Here is a 24,865-nt window from a genome sequence, read left to right as displayed (position 1 = left end):
TCCAGTCACGGACGACTCTGGGGTTGCAGCACTCATCTCGCTTTATTGGCCAAGGGAGCCGGTGTACAGTCATGTGGCCAGCATGACTAAGCCACTTCTGGAGAACCAGAGCAGCGCACAGAAATGCCGTTTACCTTCCCGCTGGAGCGGTACCTATTTATCTACTTGCACCTTTTTTTTAATGTGCTTTCAAACTCCTAGGTTGGCAGGAACAGGGACCAAGCAATGGGAGCTCACCCCGTAAACCACCGATCTTCTGTTCGGCATGAAAAAAAAAAGCTAATGCTATTCTAGGCTGCATTACAGAATTACAGAATTATAATTCCAGGTCAAGGGAAGTAATAGTACTACCCTATTCCGCCTTGGTTAGACCACACCTGGTGTGCTGTATCCCATTCTGGGCACCACAATTTAAGAAGGACATTGACAAGCTGGAGCGTGTGCAGAGGAGGGGCAACCAAGATGATCAAGGGTCTGGAAACCAAACCGTATGAGAAACGGCTGAGAGAGTTGGGTACATTTAGCCTGGTAAAGAGGAAACTAAGAAGATATGTGATAGCCATCTTCCAGTATCTAAAGGGCTGTCACATGGAAGATGGAGCAAGCTTGTTTTCTGCTGCTCTGGAGAGCAGGACCCGTATCAATGAATTCATGTTACAAGGAGATTCCAACAAAACATCAGGAAGAACTTTCTGACAGAGCTGTTTAACAATGAAATGGACTCCCTCGGGAGGTTGCGGACTCTCCCTCCTTGGAGGTTTTTAAGCAAAGGTTGGATGGCCATCTGCCATGGGTGCTTTAGTTGAGACTCCTGCATTGTAGGGGTTTGGACTAGATGACCCTTGAAGTCCCTTCCAACTCTATGATTCTATGAAGCTATCCCCCCCCCCCAAAAAAATATGCTCTTGCATCATGTAGCTTGGCCCTCATGTGGCAGGAAGCCTCACTGAACACACTGACATGTTTCCAAGAAATCACCCATAGGGCTGGGGTTTTAGGAGATAGTCTCAGTGAAGGGATGTTTAAATAAAAGGTATTGGGAGGGGGGAGATAAGGTGTCTAAAATTATGCAAGGTTGGAGAAAGTGGCGAAGGAGGCATTTTTCTTTCCCATAATACTCAGGGTCATCCAGTGAAAAAGAAGGATTCAGGCCAGACAAAAGAAAATACTTCAAACAGCACATAGTTAAACTATGGAATTTACTCCCACAACATCCATGGCCACCAACATGGATAGCTTTAAAAGAAGATTAGAAAAATCCATGGAGGATAAGGCTATCATGACTAGCCATGCCGCCCCTTGTCCAAGGCAGTATGACTCTGAATACCAGTTGCTATAGACTGCAACTGGGAAGAGCAGAGTTGCGCTCAGGTCTTGCTTGCAGGTTTCCCACAGGCATCTGATTGGCAGCTGTGGGAACAGAATGCTGGACTAGATAAACTTTTGTTCTGATCCAGCAGGGATCATCCTAAGTTCTTATCCAAGTAAACAACCACCTCAGACATCTTTTCGGCACTAGGTCAAGACGTTCCTCTACTCCCAGGCGTTTGTTGGGATCAGACAGCTGCTTTTATGCCTCTATTGAGCATAGATTATCTCTGTTGTTTTGTCTAGTTGTGATACTAAGACGTTGTTGACACTGTTTTGTACTGCTGCCTTGTTTTAACTTTTGTCTGTTTTAATCTGCTGTAAGATGCATTGAGTCGCTTTGAGACATAGGAGTTTAAGAACTCTAATAAACTACACTATAGAGAGGAATGATGACTCATCCAGGACGCCACAAATATGTCTCTGCTGTGTGTGTGTGTGTGTTTAATGCACCAAATAAAAAGGAACATGCAGAATAGTGGACCTTCTTCCACATCATCCACAACAAATGAATTCCTGCTATGCAAATAGCCCTGAAAGGGTTGAAGTGGCTGTTGTTAGAAACAGGACACTAGCCTAAACTTTAGAAAGTGTATGTATGTCTTGGGGGGGGGGAGAGGTGGGTGGATAGTGATGGAATGCTGTGTGTGAATGAAACAATGAGGGTGAAAGGTATGTGAGAAAGAGAGAATGAATGGGGGACTAGGGGGCATGCTTGTGTGTGTGTATGAGTAGTTGTATGGATTGTGTGTGAATAAGAAGGAAAGAGTGTGGGATGACTCCCGCCCTTCTTCCATCTTTCTCTTGCTCTGCTCATGTTTGGATCTGGCCCCACCCAGTACCAGCACACAGACCTGAGGGGGGAAAGTATTACCCACCCCTTGTCTAACAAGGCCCACTTGTCTTTTACACAACGTTTTTTTTTATCAAGGCCGATATTAACAATGTAATACCAAAACATTTCCCAGATGAATGAAGGAAATAAACTGACAGAAGAGAGACCAAGAACCTTGATGCTTCTTGTGAGATACCGTTCCTCTCACACAAGGCTGCTGTGACCAAATATTTGGAAATTTCTACAAGGCTCCTGAGCATTTCCCAGACAAATTATCTCATTAGCTTATGTTTGACATCACATAAACCTTGAATACACTATTTTCTTTTGTGAACCTGAGCACTTACTGTAGCATCTTATATGGAAAGCACCAAAGACTGAAATATTCTACTGGGGAAAAAGTCTGATCACGCGTCAAAGAATATTCTTCTTCAAGGATACAGTTCTAAATACAATTACAATCCTCGCCAGGGGTGGAAGGCTCTGTTGATTTCAGCCTTCTTAGTTTCTCACTTTCCTGTCTTAAATTCAGTTCTCAATATTCTTGCAGTAATTTGTGAATCTTAAAAAACCTCGTTAAAATTCTTCAGCGTTTTAGGGTGAATTTATCCCAATAAGCATATTTCTGAATGCAGTTTTGACTAATGTACACATTTATGCAAACTCCATTGGCTCTGGGTGGGGTCAGGAGAACCCTGGAACAGTGCATGGGGCAGGGAGAGGAGTGGGGGGAATCTTTCCTTCTGGCAAGCTGGAGTGCTTGCATAGATGGAACGAGTGGAAGAGCACAATGTTGAATTCCATCCATTTTATCTGACTGTTGCGGGGGAAACTGTGACCTGTGTGCCTGCTCAGTCTTCTCTTCAGGTGAAAGCAACCGATGGCCAATTCCTGCTGTCCCTCCTTGGGGTTCTTTCTTTTTAAACTAGCCTTCAACCAGACAACCCTTCAATAACAGCTGTCCCCTGACAGCCCTCAAAATAGAGCACTGTCCACTGTCAAGTCGAACACAGGGCCACCAAGGTACACTGTAGAAAAGGTGATGTCCACCTCTTCGATGGGCCTTTAGTTGGCCCAGGCAAAGTTGGCCCACCCCATCAGAGGTCAACGAGATATGCAACTATAGCAACCTTTAGGAGATATCTGAAGGCAGCCCTGTATAGGGAAGGTTTTTTTTAAAAAAAATGATTAATGATTTATTATGTTTTTATATATATTGGAAGCAGCCCACAGTGGCTGGGGCAACCCAGTCAGATGGACGGGGTACAAATTATTATTATTATTATTATTATTATTATTATTATTATTATTATTATGAGACAGAGTTAGCCTGAGCACCACAGATATGCATGTTTGAAAGATGGATGTGTACTGCACAGAGAGGGAGCGTAGAGCAAGAGAATGTGCCCAGTACCAAAGACAACAGGAATGTAAACATGCCTTAGGTCTGATTATGGAAAGTGCTTTGGCAGAGTGAAAACTGTGGCACAAAGAACTACTCTCTAGATATTCCAAGCTATGGCCTTCATTCAATATAGCATTTACAACTAGACAGTACGGTCCAGCTCTTTCCTTAAAAGGTGACTTCCTCAGTTTGGCAGGCATGAGGCCGGCAATAAAATGACCTTATGTCCGAGGACAGTGTCAAATTAAATAAGCAGCTGAAGAAGAAATCTCCCTCTCCCTCTCATACCCCTTGCCTATGCGCAGTCCTTTTACGGATTCCCTTCTGCTTTGTCTGAGAGCAAAGGCAACTTTTCTCCGCCTGAAACGAAATGCTACTGAAGCAAGCCCCACTGCGCTCTCTTGGCAGGCAACCAAACAGGCAGCAGCCTGAGAGCAACACATCACCCGCCCCTCAGCCTTCATCACATCAGCCAAGTTAAATTATTTTAGAATATGCAGAAAACAGGTGGGTAAAAACGAAGGCATTGCCATCGAGATCGAGAAGCAAGAGGACTAGATAAGTAAAATGTGCAATTAAAGAAAAAGAGAGTTATGTGCAGCTCAGGCAACATTGTTTTTGAAGGTGGCTTCTCCCTGGCTATTTGCTTTTCATGAGAAGACTCGTTGTTTCCTTGCTTTTCAGCTGTTCCAGCTTAGGCTGGGCCATTCTTTCCCTTTCCTTTCCTTTTTTGTTCAGCATTCACAGTGCTCCTTGTTCTGATCTGCTATCCATAACATTTGGTTCCAGACCACGTGGCACACTGACTCCCAAAAGACTGCCTCGAAAACTGAATAAAATGCTTTTCGTTTACACTTTCATTTATGTCAAGCCATTCAAAAGGGCTTGTTTTCACATCTTACCAAGCTCCCGTGAGAATTAATTCCAAGTATGGATAATTCTCTCTCTCTTTTTGTGTAGGGGGAGAAACCAGCTTTTTTCAGGTGATCCTTTGAATGCAACCATCAGGTACCCAAACGGTGACAGAATGTGCTTATCGATACCGAGTAATTCCTTGTAATAAGCACCTTTTAAAAGTATCACAGCGTTCCACACCAGTTCACCATTTGCCCTCTAATTTTCAGCAGAGAACAGATTTAATGCTGGAGAACAAAGGCTTCCCTAACAATGGACTGTTCCATTGTTAGCAGGTGGAAAAGGAGAAAACTGGCAATTATAGTATTAAAACATTGTGAGGCGCTCCTGGAATGAACTAAAAACAAAGCCCTTCATCGTGACAAAATAGTTGCCCTCTGCAATCATGCCCACTTCTAAAATGTTGTATTAAAGTTTTTCCATTAATGCTTTGCTATTAGCCATGGACCAGCTCATGCCGGAACAGTGGATCAGGTTTCAGATTCTGCTCAGGTTGGATTCAGACTTCCATGCCATTCATGTGATTACAATTATTACCGCACAGCCCGGTTTCTTGAACTTTTCCACCTGTGGAGCCACATAAGTCAAATGTAATCTGGTTTACAGAGCTGCCACTTCCAAGTTATTCTCACACAGTGATGTTTTCTTCTAAAGGCACCACTGCGTGGTCAATATCAATAATTACAGCAACAGGGCAAACTATGGACAAAACATCAAGTTTAAGATATACCAAGGATCAACCTTACTAGGTAGGCCCATGTTAGGAGGAAAAGTCACTTTGTGAGGCCCCATGTGCACTATATGTTTAAAGCACTATCATCCCACATTGAACAATCATGGTTTCCCTCCAAGAATCACAGGAACTGTAGTTTAAGGATGCTGAGAGTTGTTAGGAGACCCCACTCCTCCTCACAGGGGTACAATTAGTTTAACAATCAATCCCTGTTCCCAAGGAACTTGAGTGCAAATAGAAAGAAGGAAGGAAGGAAGGAAGGAAGGAAGGAAGGAAGGAAGGAAGGAAGGAAGGAAGGAATAAGACTGACAATTTTAAAGGTAAAATAGGTACATTTTATATTAAACTTTACTGCTCGGTTCTGGAGATCTACAAAGCCTCCTGCAACGCTATGGTTTTATGATTGTAGAAATTTGGAGCAAGGTTGTTGTTTACTTCCGAGTAAACATGTTTATTTCCAACAACATGTTCAGAGAATGTTGGTCGTCTGGAGCGTAGAGTCCAGCATGCAGTCATTATCACTAATTTCTTGCATACATTACTGTACTCTGAGAGAAGACAGTTCGCCCTGGTGGGAAAAGTCTCCTCTTTGATAGTGATTTCAACCTGCCTCATTGCTTCCAGCACCTAAGACAGAACTAGAGCACCTGTTGCAACCTCTGCATATTAGCTATGCTAATTCAGTGGTGAATGTGCTTTGTAGAAATAGCATATGTTGCTTGGATAGAGGACTCTTGGGTAGAGGAATTGTAGCCACATCCAGGCAAGAACCAAGGACTCTGGATTATGCGGGGTCAAGAGCCACACAAGAGGAATTAAATTGAAAACTGAAGGAAGAACAAGAGGTCCCAGAGTGAGAAAAGACCAGAAGCAAGCTCCAGCCCTCTCCAAGATCAATAGCATTAATTTGTGCTCGGCACAAATGTTTATTACACCGCAGATATTTGGACTGCGGCCTCACTGCCACAGGATGCAAGCGAAGCCAAGGATGTAGTGAGAGTCAAAGGTGGATTGGATATCAATACATTTGCCAAAGAAAGCTAAAAGTAAGGATTTTAAGGAAGGGTAGTAAACATGAATGACTCGTGGTCTGTCAATCTATTCTCCAAATTCTAGGGGCTGGATGTTATCCGATGCATGAAGACTATCTTACGACTTATTGCTGTAGAAAGGCTGGTTTCTCCTCTCTACCAGCATGGACATGAATCCAGACTAGGTGGGTCATATGTAACCTCCCAAGACTATATTTTAGAAAGAAGAAAATGAAAAGTCATGTAATTCGTTGACTCCGTAATCCATGTTTTATGTAACTTGTGGTCATATTTTTTTAAAAAGGAAGAAAAGCTAGCCCCGCGAAAAAAATCCTATATAAAGAAACAGTAAACCACCAAAGAACCCTCTTGTACTCTTTGATGCTCCCTGCAGAGAGTAAACCTTCAAGCATTCATCAAAAACCTTAATCCAGTTCAAAAATGGCTTTTGAGTAGTTTCAGAGAAGTGGCTTTAAAGAACCCCCTTCCCCTCCTGCTCAGACAGGCATTCCATTCATAGGCAGACCCTGGACAGAACCAAAACTAGCCATCCTCACTGAGTTCAAAATTTGTTCCAAATGGTCACCACATCTATAGTTTTATCCAGGGGTCAGCAAACTTTTTCAGCAGGGGGCTGGTCCACTGTCCCTCAGACCTTGTGGGGGGCTGAACTATATTTTTTTGGGAGGGGGAATGAATTCCTGTGCCCCACAAATAACCCAGAGATGCATTTTAAATAAATAGACACATTCTACTCATGTAAAAACACGCTGATTACTGGACCATCCGCGGGCGATCCAGCCCCTGGGCCTTAGTTTGCCTACCCATGGTTTTAGCCTCTTGCTGGATTTTTAAGAAGTTCCTCTAAAGGACTCTGGTACAGGAACACAGACAAAATATGGAATTCCTTCTCTAAGCTCCATGGCTTGTCTACACCATGGAAGAAGTAGCTTTGGTAACCAAAGTTTTAATTTCATTTTATTTATTCCATTTTTATCCTGCTCTTCCTCCCAAAGGAGCCCCCGTGGCAAACACCAAAAAGCAAAACAATAACTATGCCAAAAGATTTCTAGATTCCTGCCATTCTGTATCTGAGGTTATTTACAAAGATGGGCATTAGGCTCAGATCCTCATAGATGTAAGAATTATATCCGGAGAGAATTACAGAAAACAATTATAATCAAACTTGCTTTTTTCTCTCTGCTCTTGGGCTCAGCCCCTTGTTTTCTACTTTAATTCCTCTTCACCTTCTCTCCCTTATTTTCTTCATGTAACATGCTTTAGACCGGTTATCCTCAGCCTGCTGCCTTTGCAGATGCTTAGACTACAACTCCTTTCAGTCCCAGGACTGAAGCCAGAGTGCTTCCTATCACAAAGTGGGAATTACAGTCCACAACCTCTGAAGGGAACCAGCTTGTGGAAGGCTCCTTTAGACTGTAAAGCTGCATGGAGAAACTCTACTGAATTACTTGTTCTCTGCACAACACCCTGCTGCTGCAGGTGCATGATCAAATATTTTTAAAGGTCCTTCTGACAATCTTAGTGCAGCACCTTTGACAGGAAGCAGCACAGTTACTAGCAATTGCAGTTTGTGGTCAGGCACGACAAGCCTCCCTAATCCCACTTTCAAAATTAACCCCAAGCACAACAGAGGCGACTACTTATATTGAAAACACACACACAACTCAGTTGAGTCAAGCAATTGCCACACACACACACCCTCTTGCATATTTGCTTCCTTTATTCAAGGACTCAAGTGTTAGCAGAAGCTGGTAATACCTCAAAGTAACACTTCATGACAGGAAGGACGTAGATTGCCAATTAACACCCACTGCCTAAGGCAGTTTCTTTGCCTAGTGCTGACTGATAGAAACAGCTGTGATAAAGTGATAAAATGCAAGGTCTTCCTTTTCCAGTTGAGGCAAGAAGAGGATCTCAGCTGCACACTCCCATTCATCCCTGTTGAATGCAACAGCCTACATGGGACTACATGTCCTCAATCAATAACCTAGATTATACTAGAACCACTGGATAAGAAATGGATGGACACACACACCCCAGAATGGGCAGTGTTGCTCGTCCTCGACATCCACGTACATCCTAGAAGCACAATAGATGTTGACCTGTGCATCTGTCATGCCACCGAGCCAGTGTGCCATCAATGTCAGTCTGATGGAGACCTATGTCAGTACGTGTACAGAGGCATATATTCTTCAGCGAGCATTGCCCACATACATTATCTCTCAGCCTTATCACTAGGAGGTAGTTCATTGTGTGCCAGTCCCATGGCAGAGCATCCAAACAGTGGCGGCTCATAGGGCAGGTGATCCATAGAGCTGCCCTCCTAACACTGTGAACCTCCCTGAGACCTCTGGGTATAGGGCAGTATATAAATTCATAAAATTAAATAAAATAACATTGGTGGCGCTGTTATTTGCCTAGATACGACTTGGCTGAGGGCAGGGCAACAGCTATTCTGTGCATTCCATGGCCGGATTGCAACCAGCAATTTTGTGGAATAGCTGTATTATAACTAATGTGAAAAATTTTAAGTGCCTGGGAAAATTGCAGGCGTTTCTAAGGCAATCAAAGGTGCAAAACTGCTTACCTAAAACTCGCCCGATTTTCTTTTTCAACATCCTGCTGTTTCTACCTAGAAAATTACACCAGGAACTGATTAGTATATAGCTTTTAGATTAAACGTGTAGTACATTGCTTGAAAATGTCTACATTAATTTGCAAGAAAGGGAAAATAAACAATTATTGAAGAAGAAAAACAGTGAGTTGTGCCACTTTGAAAGAATAATCAGAACCCAAATATTCACACACTGTACCTGAAAAAAACCTACAGTGTCATCTGTGCTATTTCATTTCTATATATCCTATATTGTTCATTTGCCTTCAGGAGGCAATTTCCTATGTCACCCTTCTGTGCAATTTGTTTCAATCGCTCATTATTTTCCTTGGCTCCGAATCAGCTGTGAGGTCACCTAGGAGTACCAGGGAGATGCTGGAGACTGTTTGGCTGGCTCAGTCTTTTTTGAGCAACTCAGAAATGCAGCTTCCTTGCTTAGTGCTGATTCGGCCCTAGTTCAATCCCCTGGAATTACAGCACAGTCCTATGAAGTAAGTCCCACTTAGTTCAATGAGACTTACTCTCAGGTAAATGTACACAAGATTGCAGGCAAATAACTTTTGATATGTAGTAGTATCTGCAGCCCTGAAGATAAGGGTTGCGATTTCCTAGGGACTACAGCACAGCAATAAATGAATAGTCTTACTCAAGGTAGAAACAACTTTACAGTGACTTTGGAGTCTAGATTCTTTAAAAGATGCTTGAATCTGAATTCTGCAGCTCAAGAGATTTGGGTTTAATTTTACTTATAAGTGTCTTATTAGGGCTGCCATCGAATTAAAGAAACCTTGATTACTCAGTCTGCATATGCTTTTATGTTAATTAAGAATGCTCTCTTTGGGGGGAAAAGCACACTTTGCTTTCCAATAATATGGGCACATGTCATAACCAGCATTATTTGCGGCTGAGGGCAGGGGGAGGCATTTCTTCCTGTGAGAGAAAGGGGCATGGCTTTTCTAAGAGGTACCTGCCATCTGCAATTTTGTAAGTGTGATATTAAAAGCATTGTAAAAGTTGATTGCAAGGTCCACACCTCTGTAGTTTCATCAGTGCTCTCAATGCATATTACCCATAGGGCACATGTAACACATGAAGTTTACATTCACATACCGTGTATCACTGGAGGGTCTCAATTTTTTTAAAAAAGAAGTCTGAGCACACTGTTTCAGAGCCAGGTAAAGGAGGCCTCTTGGCTCGAGCTTCATAAATATACACCCCATACATTGAAAGCACATTGTTTTCCCCACAGAATCCTGAGAACTGCAGTTTGTGAAGGGAGTGTACGCAGCCTTGGATGGCAATGTTAAACCATGCATCCCAATAGTAAGTGCCTACATTTTGAACTCTGTAGGCTTACTTTTGAACAGACAGGCATACGTGTGCACTTTATCTTGGTCTGTGCAGAGGCAGACTAAATCGTAAGTGTGGCGGGCGGGGAGAACTACATGCCCTACAGATGATAAAGCACCAATAGAGGATAAGTAAAAGCAACTTAAAGGCCTGTGGAAAACAGGTGCTCTATTGCTCCATCCTCACCCCAACACCATCAATCAACAACATTATAATTAGGTGCACAGAGCGCTTCTGGCCTAATTTTCACACCCAACTGGGCTGTTGGAAAAGAGAGGAAAGTGTTTGTACTTTCATGCCACCTGCAAGCACCACGATCCCTCAGGAAGGTTTCAGGCAGGGCAATTTTACCACTTCCGTTGACACATTTATTAAGTTAACCATCAGTAAATGTTTCTGGATCAAATCTTTCGCAAGCAGCACAGTTCTAGGAAGGCAATCTATTGTCTAACCTCTGCAAATGTTCAAAAATGGAGGAGATGCATGCCTAACCCTGACTGCCGCTGCTTGCCTGTATTGCCTCTGTAGAGCATCTGCATAGCTATACAGCCACTTCCATGCCCTTATAAGAAGATTCAAAAGAAAAGTGTTTTATGATAAGGTACAAAATGCTTTCACTCACCGTCCTGTGACGACTCCACCATTGTAACCATTTAAGAAAGATAAGCTTTTCTTTATTTATTTCAAGTGACGTTGACATATTCCATCACTGGCCCTGGCAAATTAGGGGAAACTCTTAGTAAGATGGCAGGGATGAGGGGGAGAAGCCTGCTGGCTGCCTCCTGCATATTACTCTGGCTGCTCTGCTTTCTTCTCTCCCCTGGTTGCTCTGCTGCCCTCCACCCTGCCCACTTTGCCAGGTGAGGGGGGGGGGAGCATTCACTAAAAAAAAAGAAAACAGATTTAGTGGGTTGTGCAGTGAATTGCCTAGTGCCTGCCACTTTCATATCCTCAGAGTGTCTCTGGACCCCACATGGCTTGTGTGATGCTAGGAAATGGACACCACACCTGTTTTCTGCCGCTATTGGCCCCATTATCTGTTGCTGCTCATTTGGGGAGGGGTGGGCTTTTCTTTCATCCACAGCAAATTATGAGTGTGCAGCATTATTCAACATTGGGATGCATAGCCATCAAGGAGGACCTTTCAACCTTGGGGTTTCAAGTTTATGACTACAGACCTTATCTTAGCTAAAGATTATGCACAAACCTTCCGAAGGTGAGCGAATGTCACTGCTCAGCAGCGGTTCCCCTAAAGATTCATCGACATTGTCTTCCCCCCATAGCTATCGTCTTAAGCAGCTGCTTACAGTATATCTGTAATCAGAGCAGCCCCTGGGCTTAGTTAGCAATAAAGAAAGGAGTCCTGTGACAGCAGAGGCAATGGGCTTGACAATACACCAGAGATCATGTCTTCTCCAAATTGGTCCGCAGCGCAGATATAGCTCATCATTTCTCATTTCCTGTCCAGTGCAGGGATTTCCTCTTTCTCATATTCTGCTTTGGGAAGTTTGATGCCAGCATCGCCCACGTTGATTCAACTGTTTGCAACTATTTTTAATGGGGACAAGAAGAAGCTTTCAGGAATATTTCCTGTTCTGCAAATGGCACATTTCAATTCATGCTGAAAATATCACTGTGCTTCGTGTGTGATTAGTTTTTTAAGACAAAGTAGGCATATGATTTATATCCTTTTCCTTCTTCTCATTTCTCCCCCACCCTCCCATTTGACAATTTTCACACTATAGTGAGTGTTTCATATTATTGATTCAAAAGGTACATATGTTAGCAGTGTTGAAACAAAGCAAAATATCCCTTTGTAGGTTAGCTAGGCAGGCCATTTTTACCATTGGTCTTATACAGCGACAAGAATCTTGTATCCCAGGACCTGCATACACACTAACCAGGCTTGCACCCTGGAAAGGTTACTTTGGTGCTACTAATGCAGAGGTTTGACTTCACCCCTGCAGGCACACCCCATTGTCTCTCGAGATAAACAGATGCCAACAACAAACAGGGGCTACCCACTTAATGATTTTTCTGCCTGTTGTCGCGATTGTACTGTGCTAGATGCTGTATGATTTTTAGTTGTATTTTTACCAGGGGGCCACCTGAGTGAAGAAGTATAGACTTCATTCTGATTTGCAGGGGATTCGTCAGCAAGGCTGTGGTTTAAGCACACTTCTATGTACATCAGTTGTAATGGTATCAACTGGGCTTACTCCTAAAGTTAAACCTACAATCATTGGTGTGTGTGTGTGTGTGTGTGTGTGTGTGTGAGAGAGAGAGAGAGAGAGAGAGAGAGAGAGAGAGAGAGAGAGAGACTGGAGGAGCTTGAATCCACATACTCCCAACTTTAACTGGATCAGGCTGTATAGAACATTAGGATCTGAGAGTACAGACCACATCCAGATGTGAATTAGGGAATATTTCAACCTATCAATCCATCCATATTCCAGGGACATAGTTGCTTGCTATATCTCATTTGTCACGGAGAAAGCCATAACCCGTGGCAACGAAAAGCTAAGAGCACAACCACTTAAAATATAGGGACATCTGGTAGGCGACCGCGGTGTGCCGTTTAGAAAGCTGCAATTAAGCACAGAGAGAGGGCTCTAATGATAAGGACTCTATAGGGTCAGATCTGTTTTTTAAAGAATTCGGAGCGGAAGGGGTTGATTTGGACTCCCGCGCGATTTCCTGCAGTCTTGCCGGCTCGCAAACGGATTAAGGATGAGCAAATATGACGGGTAAATAATGCAACTCATTCGCGAAGGGGAGAGAAAGTTACACAATGAACTCATGGCGCGCCTTCCCCCCTCTCTCTCCCCTCCTCCCAGCCCCCCACCCCGGGACGGGCTGTTCTGGATTTGCAGGGTAGGTGTTACAGCTGTAAACCAATTCTCACCCGGCCAAGCAAGCGGGAGCTGCGGACTGCTAAGTAAACTCTGCTTAAATTGAAAAGACAAAAGGCGGATGGGGAAAGGGGTGGTGGAGGAGGAGAGAAATCGTGATGCTGAAATGAAGAAGGAAGAAAGAGAATCCGAGGTGGAAAGCCATTTGCGCAGGAGAGATTCCCCCTTATGGAAACTGCAGCAGCTCCTTTGCTGCGGGGGTGGAAGAGGAGGAGGAGGAGGCGGAAGCGAGGGAGGCAGACAGTGGGGATGTTTAGAGGAAATTTACAATCATTTCCTCTCTGTGGTTTGGTTACAAATCAACAACATCCTGTTCTTTTGTGAGGCTCAAAGGCGTCTGCCAGACGGATGGCCTCGCTCCCTTAAAGCAATCGCAGCGGCGGCAGCCAAAGCACCGGCCCGCCTTGGGCGCTGCAGAATAACACAGAAATCTCGCTCCGATCGCGGGCTTCCTTCCCTCCCCCGGCACACCTGCCTGCCCGGTGGCCAACCGAGGACGCGGGGCGCTGGGGCAGCCAAGTCCCCCGTTGCTCGGGGGCCCCGCCCAGGGGGACCTGGGAAACCTCCGCCTCCCCGGACGGGCGCCTACAGGGCCTGGTCGAGTCGGGAGTCGTGGAAAGGTCTCCCCGAGTGCTCTAGGCCCAGGGATCTTTTGCCTCCAGCCCTAAAGTTGCTTGCTAGAGAGGATGCCCCCTCCGGACTTGCTCTAAGCATGCCATTAGGGGGATTAGCGCTCTGCTTGGATATGGAGATGAGGAGTCCCCAGGATATTTACCCAGGAAGTAAGGCCTGCCGCAGTTAAAGCTGCATAGGGCTGCAGAGCGAAAAAATGGAGCTCAGGAGACCACGAGTGGAATCTCTTCATTAAACAGGACTGCAGAATGTGGAGAGAGAGCTTGTTCAAACAGAGCAGTTTCCTTCTCGCCTCTGGCTAGTGCCCCAGGCTGGTCCTATGCAGGATTAGTAGAAAGTGAACGCCACCCGAAATGGATCGGGATACTATCATCTTTCATCTGGATCCAACCACCCCCCTTAACTCGTGCAACATCTTGCTTGAGGAAAAGTTCCAAAGAATCCAAAAGCTCATTTTTGTGGCTTTTTGGATTGTCCTGATAAATGCATTGCCCAGCTTTGGAGGGTACCCCCCCCAAACCCCAGTTTTCCCCCCTATGGGCCGAAGTGGCTACCTTTGTATTTTTTAACATCCTGACTCCATGCATCTGCTTTGCGTACAAATAAATTAGTTTTGATCAGTCCCTAGTCACTGCATTGTTGAATGCAGGTAAATTCTCTTGAACTCAGTGGACCTTAATTTGGAGAAAACATGGCTAAATATTGGAGTATTCCCATCTGTAAACATGAATCCTCATTTCAAATGAGGCATTATCTTCCAGTTAACCCAAATCAATGTGTGACTCCCCCAACCCCTCAAATACTGCTATAATCCTGTGCAAACAGCACACATCTTTTTCAAAAACCTCCAGTCAGGTAAACTTATTTTCCAGGTTGCCTAAGGTCAGACTGAATTATATATTATCCTGATTAACCTTGATCCTAAGCATAGTTACTTGAAAGAAGACCTCATTGATTTTGTGGAATTTACTACCAAGTGAGTGTTCTCTGGATAGCAACTTTACTGCCCAATCCTAACCACATTTACTTTGGAATACAATATCTCTTGTTTTCCATTCTTACTCCCAGTCTTAATCTATTTTTTAAATGTTGGAAAAATCCAGCAGAGTTTTACAACTCGAAGGGGGGAAACTCTGTTAACTGCAATGGATTCAGACTGCACTATATCAAATTTCTTTATCATTTTTTTAAAAAAACGGTACTTTTTAAAAGGCCTTTTTACATCTGCGTACCCACTTGGCTAATTGCAAATCATAGACAAGTATTTCTAATAAAATGGTCGAATTATAAAGTCTTAGCATCAAATGTACTATAAGTAGTTGCTTTGTAGTTAAATCTGTTCCCTTCTGCTTCTGTGTTTTCCAACCTAAAGGACTCAGTGGTAACATGCAAGAGCAAAAAAAGCAAAATGCAATAGGAAAATTAAAGAATACGAGTCCCAAGTTGCAATGTTACCCTTGGACTGAACTTTTTCCTCCTCACCGCATCATACTAAGAGTTCACCCACTGAAATTGACTGGAGGTAGATTCAGGGTAGAGAAAGTGGGGTACTTCTTCTGGTAAGAAAGGCAAAGGGATTGAAAAGCTCTTTCTGCAGCTGGAAAACCTGGTGTGGAAAAAGCTTTTTAAGTCCTATGCCTTGCTTAGCAGTCTTTAGGAAGTTCATACAAGACTCCCAATATCTCATTCGCTCGGTGTGCTGGCTTCAATCAGGTAAGGGTCTTGGGGAGCGGATCCAGGGATCTTCCTGACTTTACGTGATATTGCCTTTGCACATGGATCCCTGAAATGTAACCCCCATGTAAGTTTTGAGCCTACTATATTTCTATCTCTTAGTCGTGCAGATTCTTAATGGCCAGGGTTAAGCCAGATTGGCACCTCCAAAAAATAAAAGTTCACCCCTTGGGGAATATTTTAGACATCATGAAAAGCTGAGTATTCTCTATTATCAGATCTCTAATATCTGCAAAAGAGATTATCAATGGCTGGGATCCAAAGAGCCTATTACATTTATAACCAAAGGAGCATTGAACTTTTTTTTTTTTTTGTAAGAGCAGCTTACAAAAAATGGGTAATTGCTCTTGAGGCCAAAGGAGCTGAACTGGAGAAGCAGGGTGAGTCAGGGTAGAGGATGAAATCTTCATAGGTGTGATAGGGATGTCTCGCTCCCAGGGTGACAACTCCCTCATGTCATGGAGAATTAGGATTTCAGGGAAGCAATGGACCACTTTGCAGAAAAGGGAAACGATCCCTTAGAAGGAACCCATTCCTTGGGGATGAAAAAATATCCTCCCATGCCAAGGGTACTTCTGGTAGTGGGTGACTTGGATATTAGGTACATAGATTGCTGGTTCTACAGGGCTTCCTGGTGACTTGCCTACCTGGTGTGAATCTTGCAGATGCTATGCATCATCTAGAGCTGGGATCGAAAATAAAACTGTCAAGAAACAGGATATAGGGTGGTATATAGATTCAATTAAGAATAAAGAGGAGGAGGAGGATGCAAATCTATGTTGCGACTACACTGGGAATACTGTAGTTTATGTCTAGCAGAGCTATAATTCCCAGTATCCATCCCCAATATTCTTTGGAGGGATGCCATGACTGTCAAATGGTCTATAAGGGGGACTTAAATGTATGGTGTGGATGTGACCACGGCTGGGCTGGCTGCAGTTTGTGGCCCTTCACCAGTACACTTCCAGTTTCTGGTTTTGCAGTCTTAGTTCAAAAAATCAATGGTAGAAAAGGAGGAAGTATGCAAACTAATGTGTACTTGCCCAGAAATCTGCGTGATTGGCTTATCCAATGCCCAGAGGCCAGCTAGATGTGGCTATATATATCTTGCAGGCCCTCTTTACTAGTAGCAATATTGATTGGTGCTTTCCAGAAGCTTTACCCCCCCCCCCTTACTTACACATGCAAAAGATTCCACTTCCTCAATTGTGTTTAAGTGTTTACTAAGGAATGATAATTGGCTGAAACTTATTCCTGCCTTTTCGTTGTTTTATACTAGCTCCTGAAAACTCGAGTGAAAAGAGATAATTATCTCTCACAGGAATCTTAAGAACTCATTAGAAACAGCCGACTTGTTCCAGGTGTTGAGTTCTGTTCTGCGGGATAAGAGCAGTAACTTTCTTTACATGTAATAGAACAGGGCCCTGGTCCTACGGATGTACATCCTGCGTGAGGGAAGGGAACCTCTTTTTCTTTTGTCCAAGGGTTACATTCTTGTGGGGGTAACATTTTGTAGGCCGCATACCAGTGGTAGACAGAGCTATAGGCAAATGTGAGAGGAACAATGGTTGTGACTCATTTGTACAGAGGTTTCTACACAATATACAACTCCATCCAGGTGAACTAGATCATCATCACAGATCAAGGACACTTTCCAGCTCAGCAAAAGCACTTAGGGTTGAGATAGAGCAAGGCTGCTAAGGGGTGTGGACAAGGGAAAGGGCTGTGGCTTGGACCAGAGTCTTAAGGGCCAGATTAAGAGGCTTGGAAGATCACATTTTGCAGCAGGGATTGAGGTTCCCTACTCCCCATCCTATAGAACCCACACATTGTGTGGCTTATGCCAAGGCGATTTAAAATCAGTTTTGTTTTTACACCTTGTGGCCATTAAGACTTAGTGTGATCCTACGCACATGTACTCAGAATGTAAGTCCCATTGAGTTCAATGGAACTTACTCCCAGACCAATGTGCATACAGTGGTACCTTGGTTCTCAAACTTAATCCATTCCGGAAGTCCCTTCAAAACCAAAGCATTCTAAAACCAAGGCATACTTTCCTATAGAAAGTAATGCAAAATGGATTAATCCGTTCCAAACTTTTAAAAACAACCTAAAACAGCAATTTAACATGAATTTTACTATCTAATGAGACCATTGATACATAAAATGAAAGGGAAAAAAAATTATTATTATTTTTAAAAATGAAAGCAATAAACAATGTACTGTGGTCACAAATCAATCAATCAGTAGCTGAACTGGGTTCCACACAGTCACAAAAACAACAAAAAAAATGCCTCAACAACACTAAGTAAATAGCAAAAGCAGACAGAACTCAGTGTAACACTCAAAACGGAAGTGTGGTACTCAAAACAGAAGTGTGGTACTCAAAATGGAAGTGAGGCACTCAAATCGGGAGTGTAACACTCAAAACAGAGCACGTTTGGCTTCCGAAAAAAGTTCGCAAACTTATTTACTTACTTCCGGGTCTGCAGTGCTTGGGTTCCAAGTTGTTTGAGTACCAAGGTGTTTGAGAACCAAGGTACCACTGTAGTAGGATTGCATCCAGAGGTGTGTCTGCCAGGGAGATGCCCTTGCTCCTATCTGGAAATGATAGTCCAAAGCACAAGAAATGTCGCTTGACAAAGTATGTGTCTTGGATGGTAAGACCCCATGGCAACAGCAGATTGCACTGCCCCACATTTGAGAACATAAGAAGAGGCTGGCTGGCTCAGACCAAAGATCTATCTAGTCCAGCAGCTTGTTCCCACAGATGCCAGTGAGAAGTGCGCAAGTTGATCTTGCAGTCACTCCTTTCAGACATGTGCCAATAGGACTGGCTCAAAGAGAAGTCCCGGTGCATATCAATGTCTTGCTGGACAGACTACATGAACACTTTTCATCTCCATCATGTATGTCATGTGGATGCTCCTCAAGCCAATGCTTCCAAATTTACCAGCTCAAGAGGTTTATGGATAATGGCGGCAAAAATTATTTTGCTTTGAGACCTGTAATTCAGTAGAAGAGAGTGCTAAATAGAACAGGTAACACAATATGTTGTGGGAACTAGATAAGCTAATATAAAAGGATGGCTTTTCTACTGGATAGTTCTCAGAGACACAAATTCTTGCTGTAGGGTTGTAATGGATGGGACCCTTTCCCATCTCGTGACGGCCCAGGAGCGCTGAGTATAATTGCCAAGTGCAAGTCAGACGTGAAGGAGCCACCGTCTCATCTGGGTCATTTTACCAGCTGGATTTATTAGGTCGAAGGCCACTCATTCAAAGTAAGGGTGCCTCCATTAAGATAACAGTGGTCCTAGATGACTCAGGAGGAGTCAGAAGTAAAAATTACTGATTTAGGAGGCTGAACGGGTAGTACTGCTATCTGCACGGAAAACATCTACTACATTGTTTAGATTGCTATCAACATATTCCTCAGTCAGCACTGCACTACCTTCCTTTCTCATTAGATGCAAAGGAAATACATCAGAGTGATTGCATTGTGGAATCGAGCCCATGGAATTTCCATCTCTGCACAAAGGTCTAATCTAACAAATTTGTGTCTGCAAATCCGTGTGTGTGTGTGTGGATTCTAACAAACAATCTGAGTCCACTTGATATTAGTCTCAGCTGTACTCCAAGGAAGGATTTATTATTATTATTATTATTATTGAGATGGAGACATGAGACATACTGGCAGTGCCTGACAGTACTCACAGCAGCACCAAGTGCTGACACCTCTTTTTTACTGCCCAAGTCTGCTATTTTCTGCTTTTATCAAAATATGGGAACCAGCACCTCCAGTGGCAGAGCTTCATGCTCCAGCACCGGGGGGCTGAGAGCAGGCCGGGGCAGGGATGGGGGCGCGTCCTGGGGGCATGGCACGCCACCTGCGGGATGCGGTGCCCAGCATGGGGGGGGGGGCAGCGGCGATGGCACACCACTGGGATCGCACTGCCAGGGGCAGTGCATGTCCCCCGCTCTCCTCTTCCTCTGCCAGTGAGCATCTCATTTTTAACAAAAAAAGAGCACTGCATATTGATATGAAAATACATAAATCAGAAGGCATTAGATTGTCTATCAAACATTTATCATTGTTCGGCTAACAAAATAGTTATCACTGGGATTGTGTTAATTCATTTTTAATGTTGTGATTGTATGACGTGCATTTGTCTGAATTTTCCTGTTGAGCCCATTTTTGTATAAAGTGGCATATAAATTTGTTAATTAAATTAATACCACCACCACTGGGACTGCCTGCTTCCAGTTTCATGACACAAAGAGAGAAATCAGGAAGCCTGTGCCTTGGAAACACTGTTATGGAAAGCAAATGGCAAAGTTTGCAAATATCTGCTTAATTTATTCTGTTGACAGAATCTGGATTTTTTTCAATTGGCAAGTGGGGAGGCGAGGGAGTACAGGGTCTATGGCACCTAGGCTTGCCATATTTCAAAAAGTGAAAATCCAGACACAAAAACACACACATCAAAATGAAACTTTTGAGCTATTTTTAAGGGAAATCGCCAAAAACAGCACCGTCGACATGGGTTGCTATGCGTCTGGGTTTCTCCGGACATTTCCACCCAGACACTGCTATGTCTGGGAAATTCCATACGTATGGCAACCCTAATGGCACCTTTAACCTCCCTGTGATGCATACAAATAACAGAAAATAATATAATGCAGTTTATAAACCAATGCAGCACTAGAATGAAGTGTAGAAATGTAAGGCTATGTACACATTAGTGGCTTAAAACACAGTGAGGCTGTTTCCCCCTCCTGCTTTTCAAGTTGCATTTTTATGTTGCTGTTTACAACAGAGAGAGGGCATAAGTGTTTTTAACCCAATACATATTGCCCAGTTTGTTTTCCCCCAGCTGTCACACACCCACACCATTTCTATTGCACAAAGCTGGCATCGTCACATGTGCACCAGATGTCTCAAGCACACACCTCAACTTAACCGTGGCATATATTTTCAAATCAAATGGCAGCTGGCTTGAGGGGAAATGCAGTATTTCTCAAGGACCTACAGAATACATAGGGATTGTGGCTAAGGTCATGTGGGCCATGTGTACTCTGCTCGAAACACCAGCAGTGGGAATACACTGCACCTGGAGCAAAGGGTTGTGTGCGCACAGCCTAAGTCAGACTCTTGCACTGTGGAGGTGTGGAAATGCAAGAGTGGAGTGGGGACACAGCATGTTCCTGGCCTCCATGTGCTCAAGGTGTTGGGTTTTTTTGCACAGGGACCCATGTGAGTCCTGTGCTGCAGAGGGAGGAGGAGGTAGTACAGTCATACCTCATGTTACATTTGCTTCATGATACGTTTTTTGAGGTTGCGTCCTGCAGCAACCCGGAAGTACCAGAAAGGGTTACTTCCGGATTTTGCCGCTCATGCATGCGCAGACCCACAAAATGACGTCATGCGCAGAAGCGGCGAATCGCAACCCGTTGCGTTCTGCTCATGTTGCGAATGGGCCTCCGGAATGGATCCCGTTCGCAACCAGAGGTACCACTTTATCAGGAAACAAGCAGAGAAGGCAGTGAGCTCTCCTTGCAGGCGCAGATCTGCCACGCCTCCTAGCTATCTTGAGCCCTCTGCCTGAGACGACAACCTCGCTGGCTGGCCTTGAATATGAAGGCACATTCTCCTCTGATTTTGTTAAATGTGAAGAGGTATGTTAACAGCAATATATCACCTTTCAAGACCAGAAAGCAATAATGGCCTGTACTTGATCAGAGAATAACAGAACTGTAGAGTTGGATGGTGCCTTGAGGATCATCTAGCCCAACCCCCCCAACCCTCGGCAATGTAGGAATATAGGGATCCCATACAGGGATCAAACCTGCAGCCTTGGCATCATCAGCACCATGCTCTGACTAACTGAACCAGCAATTCACTCTAAAGCTGTACAATACAAAGCTGCCATCAAAACAGGATGGTGGAAAGTCTGCACAGTAAGAACTGGCATCCCTTCAGATGTTGCTGGACAACAGTTTCCATCATCGATGACCTTTGGCCTCTATGGCTGGGGCTGATGGGAGTTGGAGTCCAACAAGTTCTGGAGGGTACTAGGCTCCCTATCCCTGCAATCCCTCTAAAGATGCCTCCACTCCATTATATAACTGCAATACTTAAACATTTACTGCTAGAGAAATGCTCGCAAAGCTTGGCCAAACCAGCAGTTGAGCAATTCCTCCCATCAGAGTGTTGTTTGGCCAAAGGATGGGGAAGACAATTTGCAGAGAAGATCAGAGGCCAGAGAGGAATTCTGGAAGGAGGGAGAGCAAATGGGGCAGATAGTGGAAATCTGATGCAGTTCATCTTGCCAGTAAACCATGGTGGTGGGTGGATAAGAGTCTGTTTCCCAATTCCGGGAGTTATTTTGGCACAGCAAGGTTCACATTCCAACTTCTGATGAAGAGTTATGAGATAAAGGAAAACGTACTGAGCGCATGTTTATCTCTAGGCAAAGTCCAAGAAAAGAAGTGCCAAAGGAAGGAAGGAAATTAAACACACAGCTGATGTTGGTTATGCAAAAAAAAAAGGTATCAGACATGAGTAATACATGGAGGATACAAGGACCAGGTGTTTAAGGGAGGCAGGAGGAAAAACCCACAAGTTTCATCTACGTACATGAGTGTGAAACAAATACCATCTTGTCTTAAGCTAAATGTGGGAAACCGAAACACTGTGACCTCCCAGGAGACCCTCAAGGCTTGGTCCACACATTATGATAAAGAGGAGGAAGTGCTCTGCTTTGCTGTTCAGACAATACTACACCATATCAGAAGTACATTTCCAGGCTCAAAGGTCACAGGGGTTACTACTGTGCTGCCATGATCCAGAATTTCCCAATTCGTATGTTACCTTGACTTACGACAGAATCCATTTGGTAAGGACATCAGAAGAGCCCATCTACAGTCAAGCACCGCAGGAGCCAACCAGATGCCTGGAGAAAACCTGCAAGCAGTATTTGAGCACAATAACCCTCTCCCCTCCGGTGTTTTCAAGCAACTGGCAATGACAGAAAGAGCTGCTGGGAGTGGGAAGACAGTGTGTGCCAATAGGCTTTCTCTCATTGAATTGTGAAACTGAATCGGGCACAAAGTCCTGTGGTTCAGACTGCCACAACAACAACCACAGTTTGCTGGAGATCTCTGGGCACTTCCAGAAGGTCAGTATTCTTGGGTGGGAATCTATCACATACCCTTTCTGAGTGTATTATTATTATCATTATTATCATTATTATCATTATCATTATCAACATCATTGCACTCCACATACATCCCAAGACAATGTACAAAGTATAACAAATACAGACTAAAATATAATTAAAAGATTATAAAAACAGCTTTTTTAAAATTGCAGAATATTACACCCCTCTCCCACCTAGCAGTTCCAAAGCACCCCTAAGTGCAAGTAGATAAATAGGTACCGCTTTATAGCGGGAAGGTAAACAGCGTTTCCGTGTGCTGCGCTGGTGCTGGCTCGCCAGAGCAGCTTCGTCACGCTGGCCACATGACCCGGAAGTGTCTTCGGACAGCGCTGGCTCCCGGCCTCTTAAGTGAGATGAGTGCACAACCCTAGAGTTGGACACGACTGGCCCATACAGGCAGGGGTACCTTACACCCCACTCCATTAGCCACAAGTGTATTTATTAAGGCTGCTATCCTGTGCACACTTTCCTAGGAGTAGCCATCATTTGACACAGTCAGACTCAATTTCCATGCAGACACGCATAGGATTAGGCTGTTACCTCAGACTGCTTTTTAAGTTTTGGTTTTCTAAAAAAGAGATTCATGACACCCTTTATCCCACACGCTTCTCAGTAAAAACAGCATTTCCTTCCCATAACAGCTATGGAAAAGTCCTGCTTCCATTAGTGGCACCAGGGCTGACACAGAAGCCAGATCTCCCCAGATAAGGCTCTTCATAGGGGTAAAGGAGAAGCAACTACACCACTAGGTTTCATTCAGGTTTGGTCTACTTGTTATATCTGGTCTACATGGAACTGTCCATTTGGGCAATGTAAGTTGTCAATGAAATTAGTTAACAAGGACACACACACACACCCTACGGTTAACGCTATATGTGAGTTCAGCCCCGTGTGGTATAGGGATAATGGGTGTTTTTCCTTTTTCTTTGTGTATTACAAAAAATAATATTTTTTTTTAAAGAGAGAGAGAGCCTAGTTGGCATAGAGGCAATCCAAATTCAGAGATCCACTTTCTTCCTGTTTGCTATAACCAGGGAGCAGTTATTACGAATCTGCTCTCCTGTAAATGGGAGAGGGAGGTTTGTGGGGAGATTAAGGAAACAGTACAGTATTCCTTTTCTCCCATGCATTTTGCCTTTGAGCTCTCTCTCTCTCTCTCTCTCTCTCTCACACACACACACACGCACACACATACACACGAACCCCTTAATTGCTTTGCTGCCTGAAATTCCTCCAGGCTGATCACGGCGAGATGGATTTTCAGCTATGGTATTTTAGCCTTGGTGTGTGTGTGTTTAATACAATGTCCGGACAGTTGCCTATATGCAGAAAAGCCACGGCGCTGGATTGTTAGGCTGAAAAACGTTCGGAACACGCACCTGACAGGAAAAAGCCATGACATAAAACACGGGAATTTTAGTTAGGTCCCTCTCTGCACCCCAGTCACTTCAGCGGCCATGGGGAAATAAACAGGGCCAGGATGAGGACCCCAGCAGAACGGGCCGCCTTCTCCCCGCTTTCCTTCCAAGAGGGGGCTTCGAACCAACACCCAGCAATGCTGCCCTTGAGCGGTCGGACTCAGGCGGCATCCCCGGCGCGGCGGCCCCGAGGTCGCCCTTGGTTGTCCCCGGCCGGCAGCACCCCCAAACTCCGGGGCTAGCGAGCCTGGCAAGGGAGGCACGCCCGCCTAGCAGCTGCCAGAAGCAGCCGGCATGGGCTCGGAAAGAGCGCACGGAGCCTGGCGCTTTTACGCATCCCCAGCACCCGCTCCTTTGCTGGCCATCGGGGCGGGAGGCGCGCCAGGGAGGCTCCGGCTGCAGCCAAGAGAGAAATCACGTCCTTCCCGCACGCCCGAGCTTCCCTTTCTTTTGCTCGGTTACTGTACATCCACTCCACCTCCCCCCCTCTTTCTGCTGCAGTTCTGCTTTACCTTGAAGCCCAAGGCTGGGGCGGGGGTGTGGTGCATGCGCAGCTGGCTGCAGCTGCCTCCTTTCATTCATTAAAAAAAAGGCAGCCCCAGCCTACCATCCATCCTTAACTTGCAACTAGTTCCCTTCCGGCCCCCCATTCATGAATGAGAGCGGAGCATGCG

The 24,865-nt window shown here is 44.5% G+C and overlaps 2 long non-coding RNA genes across 5 annotated transcripts in view; one reads left to right on the top strand and one right to left on the bottom strand.

Annotated features, from left to right (window-relative positions):
- Window positions 1–24,829, bottom strand: part of LOC310671340 — a 30,870-nt gene extending 6,041 nt beyond the window's left edge. Inside the window, exons 1-3 of one of the 4 annotated variants that reach the window (XR_014507963.1) lie at window positions 22,425–22,855; window positions 11,480–11,820; window positions 8,896–8,940 (exon numbers count right to left, since the gene is read on the bottom strand). This is a non-coding gene — a long non-coding RNA (uncharacterized lncRNA). Of the gene's footprint in view, window positions 1–8,895; window positions 8,941–10,894; window positions 10,988–11,479; window positions 11,821–22,424; window positions 22,856–24,703 lie in introns of those variants that run through there. The other 3 variants (XR_014507965.1, XR_014507962.1, XR_014507964.1) reach the window with 3 other exon arrangements.
- The window catches only part of LOC310671339, a 316,331-nt gene that overhangs the window by 270,146 nt on the left and 21,320 nt on the right, over window positions 1–24,865 (top strand). The window lies entirely within an intron of this gene.

Source organism: Podarcis tiliguerta, assembly GCF_965153285.1.
Source record: "Podarcis tiliguerta genome assembly, chromosome: 2".
NCBI classification, from domain to species: Eukaryota; Metazoa; Chordata; class Lepidosauria; order Squamata; family Lacertidae; genus Podarcis; species Podarcis tiliguerta.
This window is presented reverse-complemented; position numbering and strand designations above follow the sequence as displayed.